This window comes from Myodes glareolus, chromosome X (genome assembly GCF_982192425.1).
Source record: "Myodes glareolus chromosome X, mMyoGla1.1, whole genome shotgun sequence".
Classification (NCBI taxonomy): domain Eukaryota; kingdom Metazoa; phylum Chordata; class Mammalia; order Rodentia; family Cricetidae; genus Myodes; species Myodes glareolus.
In genome coordinates, this window is record NC_142053.1 from 38548049 (window position 1) to 38557800 (window position 9752).

At 40.8% G+C, this 9752-nt stretch overlaps 1 pseudogene; it reads right to left on the bottom strand.

Annotated features, from left to right (window-relative positions):
- Nucleotides 1-273: 273 nt before the first annotated feature.
- Nucleotides 274-775, bottom strand: LOC148117266 (small ribosomal subunit protein eS19 pseudogene; annotated as a pseudogene).
- Nucleotides 776-9752: the final 8977 nt, after the last annotated feature.

The following is a 9752-nucleotide window of genomic DNA, read 5'->3' on the forward strand; positions in this document are numbered from 1 at the left end:
CAAAAATTGAAAAACTGCCTATGCTACATAGGAAGTTATTATCTGACCTGAGCTATATAGTGAGAGCCTATTTTAAATTTTTAAAAACAGCAGGAAAGATGACTCAGGGGTTAAAGGCAGTTGAGACTAAACTTGACAACCTGGGACCCAAATGGTGGGAAGAGACAATCAACTCCCACAAGTTGTCTGCTGACCTCCACATGAGCACACCCCCCAAAAAATACATTTTTAAATATATAATGCCTGTCAACTGACTTTTATTTTTTTATGAATGAGGCAATTTATTAACCCAGCATTCTTTGTTCTAATGCTTCTTGTTGGCAGCTGCCACCTGTCCGGCAATCCTGTCCAGATCTCTCTGTCCCTGAGGTGTTAGCTTGCGGCCCCCATCTTGGTCCTTTTCCACCATTTTCAGCCCCTCCAGGGCTTGGAGAACGCAGCGGGCCACACTCTTGGAGCCTCTGCTGAAGTGGCTGGGCCTGACACCATTTCTCTGCCGCCCTCCATAGATCTTTGTCATGGAGCCAACCCCGGCACCACCACGCAGGTACAGGTGCCGTGCTGTAGAAGCAGCTCGTGTGTAGAACCAGTTTTCATCATAGGGGGCAAGCTCTTTATGTTTGGCCAGCTTGACTGTGTCCACCCATTCGGGGACTTTCAGCTTCCCGGACTTTTTGAGGAAGGCTGCCAGAGCTCTGACGAACTCCTGCTGGTGAACGTCTTTTACAGTAACTCCAGGCATCGTGCGGCCTCCGCGCTGCTAGCCAGGGGAAAGGGCGTCAACTGACTTTTAACACACAGAAATATAAACAGAGTGAGCTAAGCTCAGGTTCCATATATCCCCATCTATTCTCTAAGGTACTCACTAACTGATAATGATTTTGTGTACATGCCCCATTCAGGACCTATATCTGAGACATCATTTCCTTCTAATTCACATTTCCTGCCCATACCTTTCATGAAATTAGATTGGTGCGGATTCACACAGTGAAATCTTTACGACTGAATTTGTGACCTTTTCCCTAAGTAGCCTGTTTTCTTTGTTAAGGGGAACAACTCCAAAAATAAATGAAGCATTTCAAGCTGGTGGGATGCATTCCAGTAAGGCTGGGGAAAAGGCAAGGGGTGTGTGTGTGTATGTGTGTGTGTGTGTGTGTGTGTGTGTGTGTGTGTGTGTGTGTGTGTTTGAGTATTTGCATGTCTGTAGGTATGCAGAAAAACAGATGGGACAATTTTGCCATCTTATAAAAAAAAAGAAAGAAAGAAAGCAATGCCTTCAGTATGGTCTCTGAAATTCTGTTTAGTGGCTAAACAGCCAAAGAAATCATTTCAGAAAGACAACGATAAACTCAGTTATATGGGCAAGCAGCATGCCGTTTGATTGATAGTATTCATTAAAGCGGGGACCAACAAATGAGCCAGACTTCTGAAGTATGTAACTGTCCTTGGAATAAGCTTCAAGCAGAAACCGAGCCTGCTGAAGCATGCCCAGATCCTCCACCTTGCGATGCAACAGTGCTTAGGATACTTCCCAGAGGGCCTGGCTTCTGATGTTCTGCTAATTGAGTTGGTACTTGCCTCTGGCCTCTGCCCAACCCTGCCTCAGTTTATGGAAGAACTTCTTCCCTGGCCTTATCTGGTTCATAAAAAAGGAGGTTAAAGTTAAAGCAGACTTAAAGCACCCTGCTCAATGAGCTAGCAAGACATCAATGGGGTTCAGAAAACACTTGGAGCCTTTAAGATTGGAGTACATTTTACATATTGAAAGGTAAAGGTAAATGAATAAAATCACTATTTGATCTTATTTAGAAAACAGGAAATGCACAATGATGGGTAAATTTAATACTGCAAAATTTAACTCCTAAAGTTATCTCCCTTCCCCTCTCACTACCACTTAGGTAGATCTCGGTTGACCTGCAATTTCAAATGAGAATTCTCATTTAAAGTTGCTCCAGCAAGCATAATCTCTGAGGGGAATAGCTACAAGGCATCCAAAACTAGAACACACAAGTATGAGGAGCACGGGAAAGGCAAGGTTTGGAGAAATAAAGAGCAAAATCATGTAAGCTGTTGCATGGAAGACTGAGGAGTTTGTGTATTCATTTAATAATAATTCTCCAGTTGCCCAAGGAAAGTAGATAAACAGAAGTGTGATAAGAAGAAGCAACTTGTAAACCCTAGTTCTGCCACTATCCATACATCAAATGAACTGTTTAGTTACAGGACTCCAAACAGCGCCAGCAAGTCCCAGGACTCAAGGATTCCCTATCACTGACCCACTGATTCAACCGCTACCACTTTCTGAAATCTCAAAATTAACAAAACAATATAAGCCATTTGCCTTTATTGAGTGTTTATTATATTGCAGGATCTAGTCTAAGCAGATCATAGAGATTATTACCCCTTTAGTTTAAGATACCATATGTCCCTGGGGGTAATTAAAACATTATAAATTAACTGAGGGAAATATAGCCATCCATTAATTACCAGCTATGAATATCTATCTAGATAGTCATTAGATCCCATAACAACATGATGAAAAAAACCTCTGGATGATTCCTTTGACAGTTATGTACAAAATCAGGACTAGTTAAAAAAAAAAGAGCCCTCTACATAATGTAGGGAACTACATTACAGGAAACTCCATTGCCAGGTTGTTTAAATGAATTAAAATCAATATGGAAGTTTTGCAAATTTTGAAACTGTGTGTGTGTGTGTGTGTGTGTGTGTGAGAGAGAGAGAGAGAGAGAGAGAGAGAGAGAGAGAGAGAGAGAGAGAGAGAGAATGCATGCATAAGCTACAAAATAAATCTACAAGAAGGGCATTGCTAGGCAATAAATGTTTACCTGTGGCTATACAAAGGGTACAAAGTTTTAGAGTTAGCACAAAACAGAGCCAAGTGGTTCTGTATGGGGGCATTTGTAATGTGTTTATATTCTACCTGAGACAAATGGCACAAAAGGTAAAAAAAAAAGACAAAGGAAGAGCCACAAGGCCCGGGAGGGGCAGGAGAGCAGCATGGTAGGAGGCTACAGCTCTATGTTCAGAAAAGTGAAGTCAGCAAGCTTCAGTAAAACCCACTGTTTGTTTGAGTCAACATGGCATAGGACAGAAACAGCATACACAGCACAGTGAGACTGGGAAATGAAACAGACTAGGCAATGGGAAGAGCTCAGAGCTACAGGTGTCTCCACTAGCATTAGCATCCTAGAAATTCACAGCTTGAAGACCTCTGGGATGGAGGCACAGGTCTAACCCTATCAAGGTTTCAAGGGTGGTAAACTTGCCACAAGCCCTTGATTACATATGTTTAGGGTTTTCTTAAAGTGAAATGTAAAAGCCACAGGAGCCAGGGAGCTTTCCAGCATAATTCAGATACTCTGGGCCTCTGAGCTATTGTTTCCTTCTTTCCTTTCTTTTCTACTTGTTCACCAGTTTTCCCTTCTCAAAGCAAGAAATGGTAAATTGAAAGAGAGAGAGATACTGTAATACACCAAGCTAGATTGCTTCTGAAATCTGCAATCTTTAAGTGAACCTTATAAACAAAGAAAACTGATCAAGAGAAAATAGCATTGCAAGCCATATGCCAGTGTCAGGCAGACAAGCTGCAGCTGTGCTATCAATTAGAACATTCTAATACCCGGTTATGAAGACTGACACTTTGGAAGTAATTAAGTACTAGATATTTGTAGGTAATTGCTGCTGCAGAAACACACAACCTGTGCTGTTGAGAGATCGAAGGCTTGATAGTGGCTTCTTCCTTAGAGACTGCACTGTCTTAATTGACCCTAATCATTTCAACACCTATGGTGTTTTGTGATTGCTTCAAGCACTGCAAATGGTCAAATGTGAGCCAAGGGAGAACTACTGCCTCTCTTTTCTTCCCCCTAAGTATCATGAAAAGCAGCAGGAGCATATTGGAATATAAGACTTAAACCACAATGACAGAAACATCCCATTGACATGCCAGATTCCCACTAAGAACATACATTACACCAGCTAATTTCCTATATCTAGTAGGGGATACGAGGAGGCAATAATCATTTTGTGAAGATGCTGAGTTTGTCAAAGATGTCTCTTTCCATTGAGGCGGGAAGAATCTTAGCTGACCATCATTAAAGCTAACACATCAGTGTTGTGTGTCCCTACCACGTGATCAAGCTCCACACTACTCCTATGTGAGAAATAGGTTTAATACCAACAGCAAAGAATTGACAGCAGGACTTCTTTGTACTCTTGTTTTTGAGATAATAAAATTCCATCATTTTCCCTTTCCATTTCCCCCCTCCTAACTCTCCTATAAACCCTTCCTTGCTCTCTTTCAAATTCATGGCCTCTTCTGTCATTTATTGTTACATGCATAAGTGTGTACATTTGTGTGTACATACATATGTACATGTATATTCATTAGTATGGTCTGCTCAGCTTGTATAATGTTATTCATATGTATGTTTTCAGGGCTGACCATTTGGTATTGGGTAACTGATCTGTGTGCTCTTCCCTGAATAAGACTATTTCTCTACTCTCAACATTCCTGTAGTTCTTTGAGCAGTGTTGAAGCCTTTGAACTTTTCTTAAATATTTTGTCAGGCATAAGGAATCATACTATTAACTATTTATCTAAAAAACAAAATAACCTTCAAGACATGTAATTCTATGTAGTATTACACATGGGTAGTTTTAATGAAATTTTTTCAACTGAGCTGACAATGCTCCCTCCAAGAGTCAAAGATCACCCAACAAAACCCCCAACATCAGCCATGAGAAGCCTTCCTTTGCATTCTTGGCCACAGCTTTCCAAGAGACTCCCAAAACATGCAGCCTCTTGTTATTGCCCTTGCTTTCCCTTCAGAGATGAAAAACAAGTCCTTTTTACTAAAAACACTGTGCATATTGGACAGAGGGCCCAGAGGCCACTGAGCTGGAACTAACCAGAACACCTCCTCCCTGAGGACTAGCAATCTTCCAAAGGAGGGAAGCAACCAACATTCCTTCCCAACTATGATGCCTGTGAGCCATAAAGACCAGCATGGCATGATCACTCTAAGGGTGCTATAGTGACACACATAGCTTGATAATAGCCAATAGCTCTCTAATTGGCCTTAGGACCTATCCATCAAGCAGGGAATTGTGCCTGGTAGTGGAAACAGAGCCAACTGCACAGTGTTAGTGAGGTCATGGATCTTGGAAGATAACTTAAAACTGCTACTTTATGGAACCAATGTAATTCCTAACTACATTCTAAACTTGTCCTCATACCAACAAATAAATGGAGTCCTTAACCCTTGTCTTATTTAGGGTTACTAGTGCTGTGATGAAACACCATCGCCAAAAGCAAATTTGGGAGAAAAGGGTTTATTTCACTCAGAGTTCTATATGACAGTTCATTATTGAAAGCAGTGAGAGTAGGAACTCAAAGAGGGCAGGCATCTAGAGGCAGGAGCAGATGCAGAGACCTTTGAGGAGTGCTGCTTACTGGCTTGCTCCCAGTAGCTTGCTCAACTTTTCATTTTTAAAAATAAATCTATTCATTTATTTATTTATTCATTCATTCTTTCATTCATCCATTCATTCTACATCCCAGCAAAAGTTTCCCTTCCCTCCCAGTCTCTCCCCTCACCCCACTCTGTTCCCACCACCATTCCACTTCTTCTCCATTTCTGTTTAGGAAAGGGCATGTCTCCCATGAGTATCAACAAAGCATGATGTATCAACTTCCAGTAAGACTAAGCACTTCTCCTTGTATCAAGGCTGGCAAGAAGACCCAGTATGAGAAGTAGGGTTCCAAAAGCCAGTAAAAGTGTCAGAGACAGCCCCTGTTCCTGCTGTTAGGAGTTCCATAAGAGGATCAAGCTACCCAACTGTCACATATATGCAGAGTGCCTAGGTCAGTCCCATGCAGGCTCCCTGGTTGTCAGTTTAGTCTCTGTGAGCCTCTATGATCCCAGGTTAATTGATTCTGTGAGTTTTCTTAGCAAGTCCTTGACCCCTTTGGCTCCTAAAATTCTTTCTTGCCCTTTTCTGCAAGATTCCCCAAACTCCACCTAGTGTTTGGCTGTGGATCTGCATCTGTTCCCACCAGTTTCTGGATGACACCTCTCTGATGGCAATTGGGATAGGCACCAATCTGGTCACAGGAGATGGCAGTTCAGGTTATGTATCCTCTATTGCTAGGAACCTTAGCTGGAGTCTTCCTTGTAGATTCCTGGAAGATTCCCTTGTGCCAGTTTTTACCTGACCCTGAAATACACCCCCCTTTCTAGTAGTCTCTTTCTTTACTTTCACCCTTCATTGCCCCTCAACCTGCTCATGTTCCCATCCCCCCTGTCCTCAGTCCCCTCACAAAAGCTCTTCTATTTCCCCTTCCCAGGGAGATCCGGGCATCTCCCTCTCAGCCTTTCTTGTTACCTAGTGACTCTGGGTCTGTGGATTGTAGCATAGTTATCCTTTATTTTATGGTTAACATCCACTTATGAGTGAGTGCATACCATGATTCTTTTTCTCAGTCTGGATTACCTCACTCAGAATGATTTGTTTCTAGTTTCATCCATTTGCCTTCAAATTTCTTGGTGTCATTGTTTTTACCATTTGAGTAATACTTCATGGTGTAAATGTATCACATTTTCTTTATTCATTCTAGGTTCTTCCCAGGTTCTTCAACATACTCTCTTATAGAACCCAGGATCACCAGATCAGGAATGTCACAATGGGCTGCCTTCCCCTCACATCAATCACTAATTAAGAAAATGGTTCACAGACTTTCCTAGAGATTGATCTTATGGAGGTATTTTCTCAATCAAGGCTCCTTTCCCTTGAATGACTATAGCTTGTGTTGAGTTGGCATAAAACTAGCCAGCAGACCCCTCGTCAAGAAAAAATATCTTTGCAATAGACAAAGACCATTACAAAAAAAGTCACAACAATAAAAATGCAGAGTTCTGGGACCCAGTATCTATGGGTACATCTATGTGGTGATATTTTGTTTGTGCTTTAACAAATAAAGCTTTGCAATTCCAGTACTTGGAAGTCATATGTCTTTTATCCTAACACTAGGGAGGTGGAGACAAGAAGGGATATGGTTGGGCTGAGAGAAGAATATATGGTGGGAGGAGACAGGAGCTCAAGGCCTTCAGTCTGAGGTCTTTTACAGACAGGATATCCCATTGGTGCTGAAGATTTCCTAGAGGTAAGAACTAGTAGCTGGCTGCTCTGCTTCTCTTATCTTTCAACTTTCACTGCTAATATCTGACTCCAGGATTTTCTTTAATAAAACTAATTAGGATTTTGTTACATCTGGCACCCAATGTGGGGCATGAGCCAACAACCCTGAGATTAAGAATCTCATGCTCTATCGACTGAACTAGCTGGGCAATGTAATGCAATCCTAATATAATGCAATGTAATGCAATATAACACTCCCAAGCCTAAGGTTCAGAAAACATGTTGAAGAGGAGACAGAAAGATTTTAAGAGCCAGAGAACCAGAAAATTTATTTATGAGATTGTTTCTTAATCTATAGCCATATAGCTATAAGCTATAGCCCTAAAGTCACCAATGTGATTGTTTAAACATGCAATGAACAAAGATGATACAGCAGTACATTTACATAGAATTATAAAGGTAGAAGCAACCGTTGAAGTTACCTGCCTCGGTGAAGCTCAACCTGGGCCATAGATGAAAAACTTGGGAGCGGACCTGAGTGACCACAGACCAGTCCAAGAGGAAATGGGGGATGAGGTGGAATTTTAGTCACGGGTGTATTTTAAATATGTTTTTATAACTCTTCAGACAATTCTAAGGTACAGCTAGAGTAGAGAAGTACTTATTCATCCAGCCTTATATAAATAAAAAATCTATGAAGAAAAACTGTGAACCAGGCATTAAATAAAGTTCCTCATTGAAAGTCAAAGTTCTTATCTACTGGTGATTCTTTCCTATACTCTTATGCATTATGATGGCAAAAAAGCATGCCATTCCTCCTCCACTACTCTATCCACCCACACATATTGGTTGGTACTTCACTGTAACGATGATTTTCTCATTCTCCTCATTTCTTTGTTAGTTTATATACTTGACTATTTCCTATAGTTGGCATTGCCATTCACACTGAAGTCTGACTAAAATAGTACAGCAGAAGCCTGCATGTTATCAAATATGCACAGAAAGGACTTAAAGAGAGAGAGAAGGCATGAGTACCCAGAGGCAAAGACAATTAAAAACCAAGTAAATTTAAAGCAAACCTTGGTGGTTAAGCCCGAGTGATATCTATCAAATGCAGTTGTTTCTGATGATAACCTCAAAATTCAAACAGATTCTACTGTTGTTTCATTGAAAGCACCATGCCTGCTTCCATGCTCAATCTCAATTTTCACACACCAGCACAACAATGACCTAGTTTTGTCCCTGCCACCAAAAATATGGAATTCAGCTGCAAGTGTCATGACACTTGAATTTCTCACAGCTCCAAAAATATATAGAAGTTCTTGGAGTGGTAGGCAGAGAATGAAAAGTTGAACTACAGGAATTGCTAACTAATCTGACAAAAATAATTCAAATTGTGAAAAACATAATTCTGCTGAGATTTAGGGAGTGTTAGAGGTCCAGTAAAGCAATACTGAGATGCTTTTAACAATTACAAGCTGATGAGGCCTGGGGAGGCTTTATTTTCATTAGATTTAAAATGCATGCTTGTTGATGCAAAGTGCTGTCTAAACTGGTAGATTTGGGGTTGTGTTTAAACAAATCATAGGTCGTATAGTTACCAAATTCTTCACCAAAACATAGAGAGGAGACAGGTTTGATGGTGCACCCCTCTAAGCACAGCTATTTGGCAGTCTGTGACAAGAAGATCCACTGATTTGAGGCCAGCCTGAACAATGTAGGAAGAACACATCTCAAAATAAAAAGAGGAAGAATGGCAGCACAGCGAGAGGAGGCTTTATCTTCTCCGAAGTGACTTTAAGTTTTTCCTATTTTCATCCTCTTTCCTAAACTGAGTTCAGATGGTCAGCCAGGTATGGGAGGCCTCTGAAGTTCCAGGATTATTATCCCTCTCATGTGCGGACTACCGTATAAGCATTTCCTTCTGAAACTGAAAATAAAACCTAAGCCAAGGCCAAAACCAACTTCCACTCAGGTTGTGTTACGAGGGTTTTTGTGTTACCTCAAAACTGTAAAAAGTTGCCAGAGAGTGTCATCTGTTTGGGAAAATAATGGAATAGTTTCGATACAGCAATTGCTTATGAGTCTGAGAAGACAGATTTTTTTTTTATAAAGATCTCCTTCTAGGATACCCAGAACTTATGTACACACATATAACAGAGATTTCTTGGGTCTTATTTTATTAGATTTTTTTTAGCACTTTAAATACTTTTCAAAAAGAGACAAGTTTTACTTGTTAGTTGCTTAAATGAATGGTTCAGACTCTAAAACCAGGAAGTGAAGTCCCTAATTTCAATCTGTATGATATGCTTCTTGTTTGACCGGTATGACCGATTTGCACTAACAAAGCCTGACTTCCTTAGTTCCTGCACCATGAGAATCTATACCATTTGGTTTTTAATCATGTAGTGGAGTCTGTTATCTTCTTGGGAGAATTTCAGCTTAGGTTCCTGACAGGTCCAAAGCAAAGGAATACCGGCTGTTTGTGCCTACAACGCTGTGGTTTTAAACCTGTGACATGTTGCAGACATAAGATTCAAATTTGCTGTTAAGCTGCTGTAATACTGTTCAATTTCTGAAATGGCTTTGTG